The 23,275-nt window shown below is 37.0% G+C and overlaps 1 pseudogene; it reads left to right on the top strand.

The window, feature by feature from the left end:
• The first annotated feature begins 21,003 nt into the window (after positions 1-21,003).
• Positions 21,004-22,753, top strand: LOC100796137 (heat shock cognate protein 80-like; annotated as a pseudogene).
• Positions 22,754-23,275: the final 522 nt, after the last annotated feature.

Genomic DNA, 23,275 nt, shown 5'->3' with positions numbered 1-23,275 from the left:
GCGCCACCCTCGCGCTTAGCACGAGTAAGTGGATTTGAGCTTAGCGCCAGTCGTGCGCTGAGCCTGGCTAAAGACAACTGTTGCGCTTAGCACACTGATCTCGCGCTTAGCGAGCGGCCTTGATATGGATGCTCTGACAGATTCTTCTGTCGCGCTAAGCGCACTGAAGCTGTGCTTAGTGGTGGATGCGCGCTTAGCCCACTGATGAGATAAGCTCAACTGTCACTTTTAGCACTTCATGACTTAGCCTTTTTTTCATTTGAAATTGCACATATTTCATCATTAAATCCAATGGAAATATTCTAGAGACAACTTTAACAATAGAACAAGATTTATTTACAAAATACTACGAAATAACCATAAATTAGGGAACTATACAAGTTTTGGAAAATGTTTTCTATACAAAAGTTAGTCGTATAAGACGACTAACATAGAACAAAAGAAGATGCATCGAGAGAACAAGCGACTAGACTGCAAGGCTTGAGTTCTTTTGCATCAATGCGTTTCTACGAATGTGTTCTAGAAAATTTCACAGGTTGCAACCTCGAAGCAAGCATGGGATATTTTGCAACAAGTATATGGAAATACTAGGAGAACAAAGAAGGTGAAGCTACAATCTCTTAGAAGACAATATGAGTTGTTATCAATGATAGAGCAGGAAACCATCACAGACTATTTTAATCAAATTCAGTTGGTGACAAACACAATGCGAGCCTGTGATGAAGCAATGGCTGATTCAAAGATTATGGAGAAGGTGCTTAGAACATTAACACCCAACTATGATAACATTATAGTAGCCATTGAAGAATCGAAAGATCTTGAGAATATGACTATGGAAGAATTGTAAAACTCCCTAGAGGCACACGGGTAAAGGTTGCTCGAAAGAAAGAGTAATGATAAAGTTACAGAGCAGGCACTTCATGCCAGAACCAGCCACAAGTCTAGAGGTCGTGGTGGCTGGAACCAAAGAGGAAAAGGAAGACATAGAGGAGGTAAAAGTGGTGATCAAAATGCAGAAACACATAGTTCAACTTCTCAAGAGCATATTCTTGGAAGCAATTCAAATGAGTAGCGTGATAATTCTAGTTCTAGAGGAGGCAACTCTTTCAGAAATCGAGGTGGTAAGAGGCCCATTGACAAAAGAAAGATACAGTGTTACAATTGTGATAAATTTGGGCACTTTGCCCATGAATGCTGGCAGATTGGCAACAACAATGCCCATAGCAAATACAAGAAGAATGATCAGGCACACTTGGCACAGGAGGAAGATGGATCTGATTTAGACCAAGTTTTGCTTATGGTAACCACGAGAAGTAAAGAAGACTATTCTTCTTGGTATCTCGACACTGGATGCTCGAACCACATGACAGGAAATAAAGATCGGCTGGTTGATTTCAATCCAAATGTTACCACTAGTGTGAGGTTTGCAGATAATAGCACCATTCTTGCAAATGGTATTGGGAAGGTGATGATCACACGAAAGAATGGAGAGACAACATATATGCATAATGTGATGTATGTACCTTCAATGAAAAATAATCTACTTAGCTTGGGGCAGCTCCTTGAGAAAGGATTTACCATGGCAATGTAGGGAAACCATATTGAGATCTTTGATGATAAACAAAGACTAGTGCTCAAGGCACCATTATCCAGAAATAGGACCTTCAAGGTGAATTTAAGTACTACTACCATTCAATGCTTGTCCACTGTTAACATGGAAGAAGATAGCTGGCTATGGCACTACAGATATGGCCATTTAAATTTTAAGAGTCTGCATCAACTAAGCAGCAAACAAATGGTGCTTGGAATGCCATCCATTCACTTACCACAAAAAACCTGTGAAGGATGCTTGATTGGAAAACAACCCAGAAAAGCCTTCAAGACCAAGGCACCACAAAGAGCTAAGCAACCTCTTGGAATAGTCCATTCAGACGTGTATGGACCCTTTGATACTCCATCCCTTGGTGGTAATAGGTATTTGATATGAACCTTCATTGCACAAAGGCTGACTTAGGATCGTCTAGGATTAAACCTTGATGGGAAATGCAGAAATTGATTAAGAAAAGGATGGGAAATTGACAAGATTCCAGGGTTGGGCAATGGCTAATTTCTTGGGCCTTAATAACGTGGGTCTTGGCATAAAATGGATGAATGGGATGACAAAACAACATAGGCTAAGTGGTGGCAGAACAGAAAAATAGAAATGGTTATAACTCAAGCTACAGGGCTCCAAATGAGGTGATTCCAAAACGAGGTGAAAGGTCTCGTTTTGAATTTCAATTTAGGCTCAAGAATCACTTAATTTGAACGAGTAAAACGAGAGTTATGGTCACGAGATAATTCTGGATATTGGGGTTTGAAAGAACAAGGTTGAAGATGAAATGGTGGAAGGAAAGAATCACTCTTTCCAGCGAGGACAACACACAAAGGATGTGAAAGACCTTTGATACAGCCAGGGTGTTCTTGAATCACTCAAAAACTTAGGAGAATCATTCTCACTAAGATAAAAGAGATAAACTCCAATTTTTCTGAATAAAACTCAACTTGTGTTTATTGATAAAATGGTTCAACTTATAAAGAAGCTTTACCATTAGATTTTACATATGCTTCACTAAAGGAAATTACAATGCACTTAAATTTAGTAATGAGCCATTAACCTAGGGAATTAAAAGAACTTAAATGGCTGAGTGTAACTGAAATTGTGGCAACCAAAAGTCACCCCAAGGCTGATGCCTAAGCTACCAATTGGGCCCTTATTACAACTTGAACTAAACCAAACTAAAGCCCCTTTAGTTGAGTAACCCAAAACATATTTTTGGTCAGCCAACTTTACATGGATTGGGCCATTATTTAGACAAAATAAACACTCTAAAATTGAGACAAAGTGGTAACATTTAGTCCTCCTCCATTTGGGCCATGATACAACTCACAACCTTGGACTTTTCTCCTTGAAACTTGGGCTTGTATTCAAATAGTATGGAAAACACTTGTTGAAGAGCTTCCTTTGCTTTCCTTGCTTTAGCCCTTGTCATAGGTCCTCCAAGTCCTTCAAGTGGATCCTTGCCCTTGCTCTTGGTCATGTCCTCATCAGTATTTCCTGACTTTTGTGGATGAATTTACCAAAAAGATTTTGATATATCTATTGAAAGAGAAAGGTGCAATATTTTCTCGCTTTCAAATTAGTTGAAAGACAATCTGAATTGAAGCTAAAAATCCTTAGAACAGATGGAGGGGGTGAATATAACTCTAAGGAGTTCAAAGAATTTTGTGAAACTAAAGGAATTGAACATGAGGTAATAGCTCCCTATACACCTAAACACAATGGCTTGGTAGAAAGGAGAAATAGAACCCTATTAGATATGGCTAGGTGTATGCTTAAAGGGAAAGGACTACCAAATTGCTACCGGGGAGAAGCGGCCACCACAACAGCATATGTTTTGAACAGATGTCCCACCAAGAGACTTCAATCTATAACACCTGAAGAAGCTTGGACCGGAGACAAGCCTATGATGAATCGTTTGAGGATTTTTGGGTCTCTTACCTACAGACACATCCCAGATGAAAAGAGTAAAAAGCTAGATGATAAGAGTGAAGCTCTTATCCTAGTTGGATATCATCCAACTGATGCATACAAACTTCACAGCCCCTTGAAGCAGCAGGTGGTGATTAGCGAAGATGTCATGGTAGATGAAACTGCAGCCTGGAAGTGGGAAAATGAGTCTAAAATTCCCAACTCATATATTCTCATGGACAGCCCAAGAGCCAAGGATGTTAACCCTGCTAGCTCAATGCAACCTCTTATTAGAAGGTCAAAGAGAACAAGATTTCCCTCCATAAGACTTGCAGATTACGAGCTGTACAGTAACAGTTCAATCTCTGATAATGGTGAAATGGTACATTTTGCTTTTATGTTTGACATGGAACTTGTACATTGGAAGCAGGCCTTAGACATTAGAGAATGGAAAGCTACTATGAAAGAAGAGTTGGATGCCATAGAGAAAAATAGAACCTGGGAGCTGGTTGATTTGCCACATAATAAACATCCAATTGATGTGAGGTGGGTGTTTAAAGTAAAGCTCAAACCAGATGGCTCAATTGAAAAACACAAAGCCAGGCTCATTGCAAAAGGATTCCTTTAAAAACAAGTAATTGATTATACAGAAGTATATGCCCCAGTTGCAAGAATGGAAACAATCAGATTAGTTATTGCTATTGCTAGTTCTAGAAATTGGACCATATGTCAACTTGACGTCAAATCTGCCTTTTTGAATGGTCCACTAGAAGAAGAAGTATACATATTGCAACCACTAGGATTTGAAATAAAAGGGAAGTATACATCTTGCAGCTCTTTATGGCCTTAAGCAAGCCCCTCGAGCTTGGAACAAAGTGATTGACAATTTCCTTAGCAAACAAGGATTTGTGAAATACACAGTAGAGTTTGGTGTGTATGTAAAGGAAACTCAACACAAGAACTTGTTATTTGTATGCCTGTATGTGGATGATTTGATCATTATAGGAGATGTGAATGAAGAAATCGAGCAATTCAAAGAAAAGATGAAGTCAGAGTTTGACATCACAGACCTTGGAATCCTACATTATTTTCTTGGTTTTGAATTTATGCATACACAGAAGGGAATCTTCCTACACCAAAGAAAATACACTGGTGAGGTTCTGAAATGCTTTAATAGGGAGAATTGCATCACAGTCCCAGTACCTGTGATGCCAAACTTGAAATTAATAGAAGAACTGGATGAAAGGCCAGTTGATGCAACATTGTTCAAGCAAATTATTGGCTCACTTAGATTTTTGTGCAACAGCAGACTCGACATTAGTTATGGAGTGGGATTGCTTAGCAGATTTATGGGTAATCCTCGAGCTCCTCACATGACTATAGCTAAGCATATCCTGAGGTATCTCAAGGGAACAAGTGATTTTGGTTTATTGTTTCCAATAGGGAATGATTAAAACAGATCATGCATTGAAGCCTACTCTGATTCAGACTGGTGCAGTGATAAGGTTGAAAGAAAAAGCACCTCTGGATACTTGCTTAAGTATCTGGATGCACCAATATCCTGATGTTCAAAGAAACAAAGGGTAGTAGCACTCTCCTCTTGGGGAGCTGAATATATAGGGTTAGCTGAAGCCGCTTGTCAAAGTTAGTGGCTGGAAGCTTTGCTCGAAGAGATGAAATTACAATATGAAAGGCCAGTACAGATGTATGTTGGCAATAAATCAGCCATTAGCTGGTCAAAGAATCCAGTTTCTCATGGAAAAAGCAAGCACATCAAAACTAAATATCATTTCCTTAGAGATCAAGTAAGTAAAGGAAAATTGGAGCTTGTATATTACAGCCCCAATGACCAAGTTGCTGATGTTTTTACCAAACCTTTGAAATATGAAAGATTTGAGAAGTTGAGAACCTTATTGAATTTAGAATCAGCTAGATGTTTTGGATTAAGGGGGAATGTTGGAGTGTAATTCAAAATCTGAAAGTTAGTTAATATGGTTACAGATATACATGAGTAACCATCCAACTATATGTTGTTGTATATAAACTCATTTCTTGTATTGACTAAAAAGTTAGTTAATGAGAAAACCTCTTTTCTCTCATCTTGCATTCTCTTCATTCTTCCTCTTATTCATCTCAATATGTAGATGTGTATCTAGCTTGCTCTAACAAAAAGAAATAGGATAAGCCATTTACACTGGGTCCAGAAGTCGAAAAACTTATCATCCCTAGCATTGGCCTCATATGCGCCCCACTATCAATGTTAATAACCTAAAAAAAGAATTCAGAAGTCAGAGGTAATTGAAATGTTTTCCTAAATTAATGGATCAACATTAAAAGAACTAGAGCCATAAGAAAACCTGTATAGAGTTCAAGGGTTTGATTATGGGGCCTCATTTCAAATTTGTTCAGCATTTTTCCCTCCACAGAGATCTTTCCTACAAGACAAGAAATTTCAACAGATGGATTTACATTTTGCTAAATTAGCTTTGATAGAGGAGATTTACGATGCTAAGGGTATCAAACCACATATTGTCTAGATTTAAATATCCTTAGGAAAAGAGAAAGAAAAAAAGTACAAGAGCAGAGAATAAGATATCATGTAGTGTTGTAGTTGTAGAACGAGAAATATCGGAATATACAAGGACAACTACATATTCAACAAAGAAACCCCTCAGAAATAACCATTTGCTAAGCATCACGAGGAAGATAAGGAGACATCTCAATCCCATAATAGGAGACAACTGAAGAAGAATCATCCATGAAATGTTTTAGACTCCTATCCAACCAAAAGCATCAGATAACATAAATTGATGCCCTTTAGAGAGGATTTTTTGTCCAATATCTAGTGACTAGACATTTTTAAATATTTGCTAGCTGCTATTAACAGAAACAAAGAAACACAAAAACATTAGGAGAAAGTGCATCATGCTGTCTATATCACCCACAAAACTTGATGCAATCCTCCCTAGGAAGGGACTAGTCACTAGAGCCATGAGCAAGAGGCTCCAAGAGGATTGGGCTAGAGCTGCTGAAGAAGGTCCTAGGGTTCTCATGAACCTCAGGGTAGATTTTTGAGCCCATGGGCCAAGTTTGGGTCCAATTCTCTTTGTACATATTATACTAGGATGTCATTATATTTGATCCTTGTATTTAGGGCTCCATATTGTAGGTAGGGTACCCTAGAAATATATGATTTTTCAGCCCTTGTATTTTAGGGCACCTAGACTAGTTTTTGTATTAGGGGTAGCTTTGTAATTTCACATTCACTAAGTGAATATTTGATGTGTGGGGTTGGAAATAAATTTAATTGAATTGGTAGAAGCCTAATCCAATTAAATTTTAGAGGGGGAGGTGAGCATTTTCTTACTACACCCCATTGCCACATCATATAGTCACACTTTGTGCATGCTTTACATGCCTCATGACACCTAAGCACACTTAGTGGAGAATCTTGGAATTGATCTTGGATTAGTGGGCTGAACCATAATAAAATTCACTAATCATAATTAGTGAAATTTTGGCTCCAAAGTTTGGCTCCACAAATTCAATTTCAAATTCAAGTGAAATTTGAATTGAAATTCAAATTTCCCTCCAATTTTGTGTGACACTTAGGCTATAAATAGAGGTCATGTGTGTGCATTTTTTTTTAACTTTGATCATTTGAATATTGAACTTCAGATTTTAGAGCTCTTTTAGAGCACAAAATTTCGTGCTCCTCTCTTCCTCTCCCTTCATTCATCTCCTTCTTCCTCCAAGCTCTTATCCATGGCCTCCTATGGTGGTGAGTTTCTTCTAGACTCATCTTCTCCTTGAAGTGGCGTCTCCTCTCTCTCTTCCTTCTCCATTCTGCTGCCATTCATCTTCCAAGAAGCAAAGGAATCCATTGATGAAGAAGATTCTAGGCCTACAAGCTCAAATGGAGCTTACATCATGTGGTATCAAGAGCATCTTCATCTAGGTGATGTTCTTTTTCTTCCTCTATCTTTTTGTTCGGTGAATTCTCTTTAATTCCTTGTTCTTCATCTTATTTTCCATGTATATCCTCCATTGTCTTGTGGTTTGGTGCTGTTTAGAGTATATTAAAAAAAATAAACTGATTAAATCATAGATCTACACTTGTTCTTGCATTTCTATGGTTGAAATTTTATAGATCTACTCTTGAATCATGTTTTTGTGTTGATTTTAGGTTCTATCATTTTTCATTCATAATATTCTTGTGCTGAAACTTAGATCTAAATGTTCTTCCAAAATATTGATTAGAAAAAAAAACACAAAAATCTAAGTGTAAATCACTTAATCCATGTTGTCTTAGAGTCATGTTTAGTCATAGTAATTGTCACATTATGTTCTAAGTTTGTGTTGAATTTTTATTTTGTTTATTGAATTCTAGATACATTTGTTCATGTATTCTTGTCATTCTTAGCCTATCTTTTGAATTTTGAGTCTAATTCATGCATGTTATTTAGTCTTGTTGTTGAACTCTTTTTTGTTTTCTAAGATTTCTACATGATGCCTATGATGAAGTTGAGTTGTGGTGCTGAGTTGTGGCTGGATTTGTGAATCAAATAAGTCTTAAGCTCTCTTGAATTGTGTTATTCAAGATAATTGAGCATAAGAAAACACAAATTGTAACTATCCAAGCCTTAAGCAACATAAACACTACTCATGATTTCTAGGTTGAAATCACTGGTGTTGGCAGCTTGAACATACAAACTTGAATAAATTACTGGGAATTGGTCAATACGTTTTTTGAGCTGAAAGTTTTACTGAATTTTCTAGACATCTGTAAAAAAATTATAAAAAAAGAACCAAGCGATTTGGATTAAAGTAAAAAATAAGAAAAATGGCACAAGTTGGCAGAAAAATCAGTGTCCAGGAAAAAAAAGGTGAAAGGAAAGTGTGCTTGTTGTTTTGGCTGAAAATTTGTTCTATAATTGGTGCCTATTTTATACCAATCCTAGTTCTGAAATTTCAATTGAAAATTATTGTGAAAACAAGTGCCAAAACTAGAGGTTTCTTGAGTCTTTTTTTTTAGTTTTTCTACTCTACTCTTGAGCCATTCTAGGTTTCTCTTTGAGTACTAGCTTACTTTTTTGTGCTTTTCATTGCATTAATTGTTGAATAATCCATGGAAATTTGTCTTGTTAAAAATCTATTGGTTTAGCTTTCTTTTCAATTTTTTTTTGGTCTTTGGTTATTGCTTGTCTCTTTGTTTCCTTGCTTGGGAGTTGCCATATAGGGAATTGGAAAGGAGGATTGGTGCCATATCTTGAAGAATTTGAGTCAAGAAGCAAGGGGCCAATCACCTTAAGAGCTATTGGAATAAGAAGCACTCCAAATTGAGTGAAACACTAAAGAGAGAATAGCCACCACAATTGAGGACTTTTTTTCTTTGTAATTTCGTAATTGACAATTTGCTTTGCTTTCAAATTTTGTAACAAAAAGGCCTTTCATTGGAAGTAAGTTGGGAGCCTCCGCTAGGTCACCCTACTTCCATTTGTGTGTAATAATTTTAGGCAATTTTACCTTAGGATAGTGAGTGTTTTGTTGGGAACCTTAAATGAGGTCATCCAAACACTCTTAGGATCTGCCTAGTTAGCATTTCTTGCACTTTAATTTCTTGTTTACTTTCATAGCTTATTTCCTTTACCCTTCATTGTCAAACCACCTAGATAGCTTGCCTTTTACCAATTAGTTTTTACCTTATCTTTCACACCTCTTTTAGTGTTTATTTTGGCTAGTTTCAACCATAGTTTCTTTTACCTTTTTTTTCAAACCCCCAACAAGAAAGAACTATAATTTAGGAACCAACATGAGTCTTCATTCATCATCTAGTGTTAATGGTGAGGGTTCTACTCCTAAGGACCCCTTGTATAAGATATTAGATGAGTTGAGATCCCTTAAGTTGTGGAAAGAAAAACAAGAGAGAAAAGAAAAAGGTAAAAAAAGAGTGGAAGAAATAAGTCAAGATGAAAGAGAGAAAATAAGAGAGGAAGAAAGAAGAAAAATAATGAAAGAAATGAAAAGAGAAAAACATGCCTCCTATAGTAGTCATGACTCTTGCAAGAGTTTAAGTCAAGAACATAGCGACTATTATAGAGGGCGTCATAGTTCACATACTAAACACTCACTATGAAAGGGAGCTTATGGACAAGCTCCAAAGGCTTAGACAAGGGAGTATGAGTGTTGAAGAATATAGACAACAAATGGAATTACTCCTTTTAAGAGCTGGAGTTAGGGAGGAGGAAAGAACAAGCATAACTAGGTTCCTTAGTGGGCTTAATATGGAAGTGAGGGACAAGGTTGAACTCCTTCCATATAGGGACTTAGATGAGCTAGTCCAACTTTGTATAAGAGTGGAGCAACAACTTAAAGGAAAGCCTTCTTCAAAATCTTATGGCTTTCACTCTTATCCAAGGAAGGACTAAGCCCATGGAATTTTGGGGGCTGCACCTTCAAAACCCAAGGAAGATAAGGGTAAAACCATAGAGAAATACACCCCTAAGACTAGTTCCCAAGAAAGGACTAGCAACATTAAATGCTTCAAATGTCTAGGGAGAGGTCACATTGCCTCTCAATGCCCCACAAAGAAAACCATGATCATGAGGGGTCAAGACATTTATACTGTCAAGAGGAGACTACTTCTTGCCCTTCCTCTAGTGGAAGTGAAGATGAAGTAAGGGGTGAAGAGTCTAGTGAGGAAGTCTACCCCCATGAAAAAGGTGACCTCTTCATGGTTAGAAGGCTCCATGGAGGTCAATCTTGTGATCTATCTCAATCCCAAAGAGAGAACATCTTTCATACAAGATGCAAAATTTTAGGTTAAACTTGTTCTCTCATTGTGGATAGTGGATCTTGTTGCAATTGTTGTAGCACAAGATTAGTTTCCAAGTTGAACCTCACTATCATTCCCCACCCAAAACCTTATAAACTTCAATGGCCCAATGAGCAAGGGGAAATGATAGTTAACTAATAAGTGAAGGTACCTTTCTCTATTGGGACATATAAGGATGAAGTTAATTGTGATATAGTTCCCATGGAGGCAGGACATATTCTTTTAGGAAGGCCATGGCAATTTGATAGGAAGATCATTTATAATGGCCTAACTAATGAGATTACCCTCACCCATCTTGGCACTAATTTTGTGTTGAATCTTCAAACACCTTCACAGGTGGCAAAAGATCAACTAACTATGAAAGATAAGAGAGATGAGGAAGAAAAAGTAGAAAAACAAAAGAAAAAGAAGGATAGTAAGGCCTTGTCTTCAAAGGCCAAGGGGAAGGAAAAAGAGGGAAAGAATTCCTCCAAGAAGATTGTTAAGAAGAAAAATCATTTTGCAACAAAAGGTAATATTAAAAGAGCACTCTTTCTTAAACAATCTTTCTACCTTCTCTTATCAAGGGAAACATCCCTTAGCACTGTCACAATTCCTACATTTGAGACCTTACCCCCAAAGGTCCAAGAACTCTTACATGAATTTGGTGATATATTTCCCAAAGGGATACCCCCTGGGCTACCTCCTTTAAGGGGAATAGAACACCAAATAGATTTAGTCCTAGGAGCAAGCCTTCCTAATAGGCCAAACTATAGGACTAACCCTCAGGAGACTAAGGAGATAGAGTCTCAGGTTAAAGAATTGTCGGAGAAGGGCTGGGTCCAAGAGAGCCTAAGCCCATGTGTTGTGCCAGTGTTTTTGGTTCCCAAAAAGGATGGTACATGGAGAATGTGTACAGATTGTAGGGCCATCAACAACATCACTGTAAAGTATAAGCACCCCATTCCTAGACTTGATGATTTACTTGATGAGTTGCATGGTGCCAATATCATTTCAAAAATTGATCTTAAAAGTGGTTATCACCAAATTAGGATGAAAAAGGGTGATGAGTGGAAAACTACTTTCAAGACCCAGTTTGGTTTATATGAATGGCTAGTGATGCCTTTTGGGCTCACTAATGCACCAAGCACCTTTATGAGGCTTATGCATCATGTCTTAAGGGATTTCATAGGTAGATTTGTAGTTGTTTATTTTGATGATATTTTAGTGTATAGTAGGAGCCTTGATGATCACTTAGGACATCTCAGACAAGTTCTTTCAGTCCTTAGGAAAAACACCCTCTATGCAAATATAGAGAAGTGTACCTTTTGTGTAGATAATATAGTTTTCTTAGGTTTTGTAGTTGGTAGAAATGGGGTCCAAGTGGACCCTGAGAAAATCAAGGCCATCCAAGAATGGCCCACCCCAAAAAGTGTGGAAGATATTAGGAGCTTCCATGTGTTAGCAAGTTTCTATAGAAGGTTCGTTCCTAATTTCTCTACAATTGCATCACCTCTCAATGAGCTGGTGAAGAAGAATGTGACATTTACCTGGGTGAAAAACAAGAGCAAGCCTTTGCTTTTCTCAAAGAAAAGCTTACTAAGGCACTTGTTCTAGCTCTTCCTGACTTTTCTAAAACTGTTGAGCTAGAATGTGATTCCTCTGGAGTGGGAGTTGGAGCTGTATTGTTACAAGGTGGGCACCCTATTGCTTATTTTAGTGACAAACTTCATAGTGCCACCCTCAAATACCCCACCTATGATAAAGAGCTTTATGCCTTAATAAGAGCTCTCCAAACTTGGGAACATTACCTTGTTTCCAAGGAATTTGTCATTCATAGTGATCGTCAATCACTTAAGTACATTAGAGGGCAAAGCAAGTTAAACAAGAGGCATGCAAAATGGGTAGAGTACCTAGAGCAATTTCCATATGTTATCAAATAAAAAAAGGGAAAAACAAATGTGGTAGCTGATGCCCTCTCTAGGAGACACACATTGTTTTGCTCCTTAGGAGCTCAAATTCTAGGATTTGATAATATTAGGGACTTGTATGCTTTAGATGAACATTTCTCTCCCATTTACGAGAGTTATGGGAAAAAGGTCCAAGATGGATTCTATTTGGCTGAGGGGTATTTGTTCAAAGAAGGAAAGCTTTGCATACCCCAAGGATCTATTAGGGTGGGCTCATAGGCCACTTTGGGATAGACAAGACCCTTGTCTTACTCAAAGAAAAGTTTTATTGGCCCCATATGAAGAAAGATGTCCATAAGCATTGCACTAGGTGTGTGGCTTATTTACAAGCCAAGTCTAGGGTGATGCCTCATGGGCTATACACACCCTTACCCATCCCATCTGCACCTTGGGTAGACATTAGTATGGACTTTGTCCTTGGGCTTCATAGAACCCAAAGAGGTGTAGACTCTATCTTTGTGGTGGTGGATAAGTTTAGCAAGATGGCACACTTTATACCATGCCCCAAGGTGGATGATGCTTCCCATATCTCAAAACTCTTTTTCAGGGAAGTCGTGAGACTCCATGGTTTGCCTAGGACCATTGTGTCAGATAGAGATGCTAAGTTCCTTAGCCACTTTTGGAAAACCCTATGGGCTAAGCTAGGAACTAAACTTCTTTTCTCTACCACTTGTCATCCACAAACTGATGGGCAAATAGAGGTAGTGAATAGCTCTTTATCCACCCTTTTAAGGGTTCTTCTGAAAGGCAACCATAAGTCTTGGGATGAGAATCTTCCTCATTTAGAATTTGCCTACAACAGGGGGGTTCATAGAACCACCAAGCAGTCCCCTTTTGAAGTTGTCTATGGGTTCAATCCCCTAACACCGTTAGACCTCATTCCCTTCCCACTAGACACTTCTTTTATACATAAAGAAGGGGAATCTAGGTCAGAGTTTGTAAAGAAGTTGCATGAGAGGGTTAAGAACCAAATAGAGAACCAAACAAAGGTGTATTCAACTAAAGGCAATAGAGGAAGAAAAGAGCTAGTTCTTAATAAGGGTGACTGGGTTTGGCTCCATCTTAGGAAGGATAGATTCCCTACTAAAAGGAAATCCAAGCTTAGCCCTAGAGGGGATGGACCTTTTCAGGTTTTGGAGAGGATCAATAACAATGCCTATAGGTTGGACCTCCCAGAAGAGTATGGAGTCAGCACCACTTTTAACATTTCTGATTTAATTCCTTTTGCAGGTGGAGCTGATATTGACAAGGAGGAACTAACAAATTTGAGATCAAATCCTCTTCAAGGGGAAGGGGATGATGCAATCCTCCCTAGGAAGGGACCAGTCACTAGAGCCATGAGCAAGAGGCTCCAAGAGGATTGGGCTAGAGCTGCTGAAGAAGGCCCTAGGGTTCTCATGAACCTCAGGGTAGATTTTTGAGCCCATGAGCCAAGTTTGGGTCCAATTCTCGTTGTACATATTAGACTAGGATGCCATTATATTCAATCCTTGTATTTAGGGCTCCATATTGTAGGTAGGGTACCCTAAAAATATATGATTTTTCAGCCCTTGTATTTTAGGGCACCTAGACTAGTTTTTGTATTAGGGGTAGTTTTGTAATTTCACATGCACAGTGAATATTTGATGTGTGTAGTTGTAAATAAATTTAATTGAATTGATAGAAGCCCAATCCAATTAAATTTTAGAGGGGGAGGTGAGCATTTGCTTACTACACCTCATTGCCACATCATATAGTCACACTTTGTGCATGCTTTACATGCCTCATGACACCTAAGCACACTTAGTGGAGAATCTTGGAATTGATCTTGGATTAGTGGGCTGAACCATAACTAAAATTCACTAATCATAATTAGTGAAATTTTGACTCCAAAGTTTGGCTCCACAAATTCAATTTCAAATTGAAGTGAAATTTGAATTGAAATTCAAATTTCCCTCCAATTTTGTGTGACACTTAGGCTATAAATAGAGGTCATGTGTGTGCATTTTTTTGAACTTTGATCATTTGAATATTAAACTTCAGATTTCAGAGCTCTTTTAGAGCACAAAATTTCGTGCTCCTCTCTCTCTAGATTCATCTTCTAGACTCATCTTCTCCTTGAAGTGGCATCTCCTCTCTCTCTTCCTTCTCCATTCTGCTGCCATTCATCTTCCAAGAAGCAAAGGAATCCATTGATGAAGAAGATCCTAGGCCTACAAGTTCAAATGGAGCTTACATCAAAACTATTATTCTTATTTAGTGTTTCTGACCAAATGAAAGATTTCTCAGTAGAGGGAGTCTTAGACTTCAAAAGGAGAGCTTATAAAAAAGACAGTTGTTCTTAATGGAGTTGAATAAGGAACTGAAAAGGATTTACAAGAAAAACCTTCATAAGAGTCTACAGTGCAAATCCTACCATCATCAAAAAAAGAAAAAACTGGGATCATAAAATTCAAGGAAACCAAGAGATTTCATCCTAAGGCCTCGTCATTTGATTTTAAAAAGGATAGAAGTTCCAAGTAATAGAAGAATTCTTCACATGAAAGCAGATGGAAATGGGAAGGTCTGTAATAAAGGATGGGAATGGAAATATTAGAAGAAAAAAATGTTGCAACAGTGCCTATTCAGAAATCATTTGCTCAAGTATTAAAAATAACTAAATAATGCAAATGACAATTTGTTAATCAAATTGGAGGATAAAATCAATAACCATCATATTTGAATTATAATTTGCTTTTATCTTTTGAGCAACTAGCATATTCAAATGTACATTGCAGGGTACAAAATTAGTCCAGAATAAATAGCTCATGGCTTAGGATAAAACTGAGATCTTTCATGGGACAAGGAAGATTGATAATAAAATCCAAAACCTTGAAATGTAAGACACAAAAATTTGGATTCATCTTTTCCATTTTGCAGCAAGTGGTTTTTGAAATTTACAATGTTGTATTGAAAACTAGAAGATGCCAAGGCGGAATATCTAAATTAAAGAAAAATTTACATGGAATTGAGTTGACTGTAAAATTCTCTTTCCTACTATTATTTTTCTTTGGCATATAACATAAACTATATTGGTAGGAAAAATAACTAAAAATAATTGAACATATTGAAGAAAGTTATCCTCTGCATCAAAACTTGAAATGACACCAAAAAGTTGTCTATCTTTAATATAACTAAATAAATCGGAACATGTAGCAACACAATCGAAAGAAACATGTAAACATACCCAAAAATTTAATTATAAAGGATGATAGTGCAGGGTAAAGTAACAAAATGCTAAGCATTTAATTAAGACTTAGGAGGATTATTAGTCCCCTCCCATTGTCTGATCAATAAATTTGTAATGTCCTAATACTTTTTAATGAGTTTTCGTTATATGCATTGCATTCAACATCTTATTTTTTTATATGCATGCAAAACTTGAGCTTCTCATAGTTGGCATTACCCATCTATCTCTCGGATAGACCTCTGGTGATTAGATGTATATGGGGGAAAGGTAGAAAAGGAAGTAGTTTGGCCCATGGATATTGTAAATGCATGTTTGGTTAACCATTTAAGGACTATTGGGGGTTTACAACATACATTACAGAAAATGAAAATAAATAGCTCTATGATTCTCCCTTCAAACAATCATATTAGTCATTACTTCATTTTCCATCAAAGTAATTTGATAGCAATACTACACAAGCATATAGTAGGCCCAAGAGAATAAGTGCCATATGAACCTACCAGAATCTGTTATAACAGAATTCTATCCCACTACCCCACCCATTTGGTTATTCTGTTTTGGCTATCGTGCAAGAGCGCTTAGACCTAGTTTCATATTATAAATAATGTACTCCACTAGAAGTAAAGGAGAAGAGAAGAATTATGAAATACCAACTTATTGTAGCTTAGCATAAAGTAGCTTAGTTTCGGTTCGTAACATAATTACAGGTTCAATTTCGAAATTGCATGCTTTGTTAAACAGATTAACTCAATTATTGGAAAGTCAAATTCATAACTAATGAATAAAAGAATGCACATGCATCTTCAATTCTTCTGATTATTGGAAAAATATGATTCATAGTTGATATACGTGAGGTCCACTTATTTCAACCTACAGAATTAAAATAAGTGAACACCTTCATTTCTTTCTTTTATGAAGGAACACCCTAATCATTTAATGACAACAGAATAAGAGAAAATAATATGAAAGTAATATACAGCTTAGAGTGTTCAAATAAAGGCAGCTACTTCACGTCAAACAAAGATATAAATAACAATGAGCTTAATTATCGACTAAAGTAACTTTCAATACACATGGTCACTAAAACATGAATATTATTTAGCTTGTCGTGTGTCTGAAAACACAGACATGGGAATGAAGTCTTTAGACATATCCATAACATAACATCTGGGTATATGTCCAGCTTCAGTTCCAGCCAACTCCATTGTAAACTGTATTTTAACTAAACAATCAATATAAAAGGACAAAAATCACATGAAAAAGTGCTATTAATAGTTACAATCACTAACTATTGTCATATGATACACAACAAAGGACAATATGCAATTCCTTAGGAGCTTTTTGTGTTGCTCTTCAATCTGAATTATGGGTTCACTAACCTATGCTATGCTTAACGCAAACCTCTATTAGGCAGACTACCATACCAAGGTTAAACTCCAATTCTGATTAGAGAACAATACCAAAAGCAAATTTTAAAGAAATTAAAAAGGAACTATATTCTATTTTCTACCACTAAGGTAAAAATGGTTAAAAGAAATTAAAATATGATTGCTAAGGTAAAAAAAAACGCAGGATATAACGAAAATGATTAACAACCAAAACTATTGCCCACATTAGAAGTGAACTATATTTTATTTTCTACCTTCATGCACTTTTTTTCAATCCAAGCAAGGTTTAAAAAAAGGGTCTGACACCATGATTTCGGCCATAATCTCCAGGTTTTTTCAATCCAAGAGGTTTTTGAAATGTCACGTTCCACCCACCCAATTAATGAATCCGATTTCGGTAGAACTAATTTAACCAAAATCGAGCCTTCAATTTAAGTGGTTCTCTTTTTCTCAACACTTTCACTCAGAACCAAATAGAGCATATAATACAATACAATATAAGCATTTGCAACCACCCAATGCCAATATTTTTTTTATCATCCCATTATATTCAATGCGAAATATCCATCGGCATTGCCAACAACTAACCTCACCGCGTTCGTTTGACTGCCACTTAGAGGAGTCTTCTCTCCCAATTACTTTTTTTTTTGTTTTTTTTCAACCACTCATTGCATTGCTAATGACTAATCTCTGCTATAGAACTGACTGGTCACTCAGAGGAGTCTCCCCTCTCAACTACTTTTTTTTCCATCCAGAAGGCTTGAACCGTTGCAATGTCCATTGATTACGCATAACATAACATGCACATTTTTTTATGTTGAATATTATAATTAGCAAGAAGAGAGAGAACGAGAAGAATGAAGCTAACCTAGGGGGAGAATCGTCATTGTCGATGGAGACGACGACCTTAGAAACGGGGCGAGAATGGTCGGAGGGAGGGGCGCGGAGGGAGCGAGAAATGAGGGGAGGGCACTTCATCGGCCACATTGCTCTCTCCGCAATATCCACGTAACCATTGTTGTTCGTGCTCGTGTTAGTGTGTTTACCATTACCATTAGAAAAATTTGCAAATTTTGTCTCCTTATTTGTCTTCAATTTTGATTTTGGTTCTCCTTTAAAATTATTCATGCATTAAGTCCTCATTTTATATCCAATCACACAATTTTGGTTCCCCAGTCCAGATTTAAACGTTGACTGTTAAAAATTTACGTTGGCTGACACGTCTCAACGGCTGATTCTCTGTTAATGGGTGCGTCAGTTTTAACCCAATAAAATAATTACCACAACCCTTCAATGGTAATCGCTGGTGGATCAAAAACCCTTCAATGGGATTTTTATGTAACAAAGTCCTTGATGAAGTTGTTGAAAGCAAATGGTTTGGGCGAGAGAAGGAAGGTGAGAAGGGGGTGTAGGGGTTCCGGTGAACTCTTGAACCATAGGTCTGAAGTTGTTGGTGTCGGTGGTGAGAACGGTGGTGGGTGCAAGCCTTGAAGCTCTGCTTCGTTTCTTTAAGTTGCGTAAGAGGCATTTGGTCTGTGGGAATGGATGGAGTTGTTGTCTTGCATTATTATTAATGTTGTCGTGGCCCAGCAAGTATTGATTTGTTGTTGTTGGTGTTGCTAATGAAGATGGGAGGCTTTCATGGAAGGTGCAATTGGGTTCAGATCTTTGGCCTTGATAGTCTAAGTTTAAGAAGGAATTATGGGGATTTGGGTGGGATTCTGAGAGAGAGTGGAGGTAGTTTGAGGAAAGATTAAACATTGGGGGATGAAAAGGAACAAGAGATGCTTGTTGCGGATGAGAGATGAAACCAAAATGATTGAGCAACAATAGATGGTTGTTGAGGGTGGAAGATGGAACCAAAAATGATAATCATGTCAGTCAACATAAGTTTGTAACAGTTAGTTAACACTTAAATATGAACTAAGACCAAAATTGTAATTTGTAATTTTGCCTTCCCATTACTATTACCAGCACCACCACCTTGATCTCCCATCACACCGAGAAATAAGATGATGATGAAAAGAGAGCGAAAGCGAGTTTGGTGGCGAGCGATTGTTGAAGTTGGAGTAAAATGGAAACCGTTTTGGTCCCTACTGTATTTATGGAGCACATCACAACACAACACAACTCTATTATATTTTATTTTCTTATCACTGTTAATCACTACTACAAAACAGGCTTTTTACATCGGTTTTGTGACTCATTCTACATCGGTTTTAACGTGTCATAGTAACAGGCGATGTAGAAAGTCAGGCATCCTGCAACGACGATTGTCAGACCGATGTAGAATATGTCATTTACGAAGACGGGTGTCTTATAAAACCCGTCTTTGAAAAGAGAACATTCTGCATCGGTTATTAGCAGCAAACCGATGTAGAATGTATTACCTTCTACAACGGTTATTCCTAAAACTGATGTAGAATGCCTTACATTCTACATCGCTTGCTGCAATAATTGTACTAGTATGTTGTACCCTTCTACATCGGTTGTTCTGATAACCAATGTAGAATAGCTGCTATTCTACATCATGTCCTTTGGGCACCGTAGTGGTATCGTATAACCGATGTTGAATGGTGCTTTTTCTACGTCATTGTTACATCGGTTTTGGCTGAGAACCGATGTTGAATGCGTACTTACTACATTGTTTATGCTGACAACCGTCGTAGAAGTCATATCATTCTACATCGGTTTTTGTTAATAACCGGTGTTGAATGTGGTACTTTCTACATCGTTTGTGTCATCAACCGATGTAGAATCAATATTTTTTTTGTTTTTTTTGTTCAATATTGGCAGTAACTATATGTGCAAATATAATTATACTTCATGTCTCATATGAGACTTAATTCAGCAATGAAATTGTACTACTCCGGTCAAAATTCTGCAATGAAATTAATATACTATAATAAATTATGTCATACAAGTGAGATAAATCTACTATTGAAATTAAAAGGAACGATTCTATTTCAAAGGAAACTTCAAGAGAAAACTGCTAAGACCTCTTTATTTGGAGGAATATAACCATTGAGTTTTGTCGCACTGCAAAAAGTCCGGATGACACACATCAATCTCTTCGTTGCTGCAGACAATGAATATATGTATAAAGCTTCATTTTAGAAAGTGTAGATGCAATAGTAGACATAATGACACCGCTATAAAAACAAAGAGCCGAAGCTTGTGACACTGACAATTATAGAAAAATTATGCTTCTGGGTTAGGTAAAACTACATGTAAAAGTTAATAAGAAGTCAGCCTGTAGCGTCAATGAATTAGTTTCATGTAATGCATATAATTACATAAAATTAAAATAAAACATAAATCTTAGCAGTTGTCTCAAACTGATGGATTTTTGTTTTGTTCATGACATGGCTCGTAACAAAGCTAGATGAAATCATGAAGCCAACAAATGAGCTTCACTTATAACCAGAACTTAATGGCAAGGGCATTTGAAATAGGACAGAACCAGGCAAATACAAAACGTGTAATGGGAACTTAGTGAGTACTACTTGTACCTAACATTTTTTATATATATTAATAGGATTTTTCTTATGCAGCTTTAAACACTTAATTATTTGAAAAATGAAATTCCAGTTATATAGTATATATGTGAGTTTTCACTCATACCTTATGAAGAAGTTATTCAAACATATACTAATAACTAGAGCTTAACAACATTCACATATTAATCACAATTACATCCATGCAGGATTCGAACATATTGTGGCTTATTTGCATACTTTCTACCATGTAAACAAATACTATATATGAAGTTAGCCATTACCTGTGGTAGAGTACTGGATACTACTGTTATTTCGTCCCTCTCATCAATTGTTGATTTGAGGGAACACACTGATCTTGCGGTGTGTGAATGCAACAAATCATGCTTAGACTTGTGTTTTACTCTTTTACACCAACTATGCAGGGACTCTCTAACACTTTCCGTTACTAAGGCCTTCTTACATTGACAACCCATCTGCAGTGAGTCATCAAATCAAAACGGGATCAAATAAATTTTCTGTTCGGTGCTGTTGTGAGCATGATTGGGCAATTCGGTGTTGGTTTCTACTCGGCTTATCTTGTAGCTGAAAAGGTTATTGTTACCACAAAGAACAATGATTGGGAACAAGGAATTCATGGAAGCCCTGACTGCTGGTGCTACCGTGAGCATGATTAGGCAGTGCGGTGTTGGTTTCTACTCAGCTTATCTTGTAGCTGAAAAGGTTATTGTTACCACAAAGCACAATGATAATGAACAATATGTCTAGGAGTCCTATGCCGGAACGGCTCATTTACTGTGACAAGAGATACATCTGGTGAGAACCTTGGTAGGGGAACAAAGATAACTTTGTTTCTTAACGAAGATCAACGTGAGTATCTTGAGGAACGTCGTCTAAAGTATTTGATAAAGAAGCATTCTGAATTCATTAGCTATCCAATTTCTCTCTGGATTGAGAAGACTACTGAAAAGGAGATTTTTGATGATGAGGATGAGGAAGAGAAGAAGGATGAGGAGGGTAAACTTGAAGATGTGTATCAAGATAAGGAGAATGAGGAGAAGAAAAAGAAGACCATTAACTTTGTTTTTTATCTCACGAGTGGTCATTGGTGAACAAGCAGAAGGCTATTTGGATGAGGAAACCTAAAGAGATTATGAAAAAAGAATATGTTGCTTTCTACAACAGTCTTACCAATGATTGGGAAGAGCATTTGGCTGTTAAGCACTTTTCTGTTGAGGGTCAGCTGGAGTTTAAGGTTGTCCCTCTTTATCCCCAAGAGGGCACATTTTGATCTCTTTGACTCCAGGAAGAAGCCTAACAACATTAATCTGTATGTTCGCCATGTCTTCATCATGGACAACTGTGAGGAGTTGATGCCTCAATATCTTAGCTTTGTTAAGGGTATTGTGGATTCTGAGGATCTTCCTCTCAACATTTCTACAGAAATGCTGCAGCAGAACAAGATCCTAAAAGTCATCAGCAAGAACTTGGTCAAGAAGTGCATTGACATGTTCTTTGAAATTGCTGGGAACAAGGAAGACTATAACAAGTTTTATGAAGCCTTCTCTAACAACCTGAAACTTGGTATTGATGAGGATTATCAGAACAAGACAAAGCTAGGTGAATTGATTAGGTATCACTCCACTAAGAGTGGTGATGAGATGACCAGCCTGAAGGACTATGTTACCAGGATGAAGGAAGGACATAATGACATCTACTACATTATTGGTGAAAGCAAGAAAGCTATCGAGAATTCCCCTTCCTTGAAAAGCTTAAGAAGAAGGGGTACGAGGTTCTCTATATGGTTGATGCTATTTTTGAGTATGTTGTTGGTCAGCTTAAGGAATTTGAGGGAAAGAAGTTGGTCTCTGCTACCAAGGAAGGCCTAAAACTTGATGAGAGCGAAGACAAGAAGAAAAATAAGGAAGATTGGTTGCTTAACTTCTACCATACCCTCAATGAAGGTAAAAAATACTGATGGTTTAGCTGAACGTGAAGTGTCTTCGTCTCAACATGATTTAGTTTTCGAGCACTTTCTGATGTTCAAATGCTTCTCTTGGAAGCTGTAGATTGTGCTAGTTTTGTTGCCTATATTATTATGTTCAAATGCTTCTCTTTAGCTTCAGTTGCCTGATTGTTTGTAACAAGAATCCCTTGATCTACAGTTTGTAGTGTAGGCTTGAGGATACTGATTTGGGGGAATTGATTGTTCTTTTATGGATGCACGAATGAATGCAAAATCACATGTTCTCAAATTAGTCATTTAATTTGTAAACGGAAAATATGTTCAGTACTGGTTATATTCGTAAAGCAATGCTTTTAGCAACTATTTATTTGACCAAATGGTGGAAAGAACCTTGTTCATCAAATACTGTAATTGGCCTATTATTCTTTTGCCAGTGTGAAATTAAATTTATCGAATCTGCATCATAAATCTGTAATAGGTGTAACTTAGTTTGTGGAGGAGAACCTAAGTTTGATCCCTCACAAAATATATTCTTGGAGAGAGACGATAAGCTTTAAGTGTGACTAAGTCTTAATCAAGAATTAGTCTCTTAATCGGTCTAAAGGACAAAAGTTCATGGGTACCACTAGGGAACTTAAGACCCTAATTATGATGGTACCAAATAAAACAAATTAGAGAAAATAGTTCATACAAGATTTATACCGTCATCTAATTATTAAATTTTCACATATATTTTCATGATTGCTGATTTATTGAGAATTTACTATCTTTTATATTGAAAGTGATAGAAATTAAACTCTAAAAAAATTATAATATTTTCCTTCCATGACTTGCAATATACCAACACACTAGAAAGTCAATGACTAAATTTAGTAGTAATTTTATCACGCACACAGTTGCTACCTTTCTCAAGTTCACATA

The sequence above is a fragment of the Glycine max genome, chromosome 17 (genome assembly GCF_000004515.6).
Source record: "Glycine max cultivar Williams 82 chromosome 17, Glycine_max_v4.0, whole genome shotgun sequence".
Lineage (NCBI taxonomy): Eukaryota > Viridiplantae > Streptophyta > Magnoliopsida > Fabales > Fabaceae > Glycine > Glycine max.
This window is presented reverse-complemented; position numbering and strand designations above follow the sequence as displayed.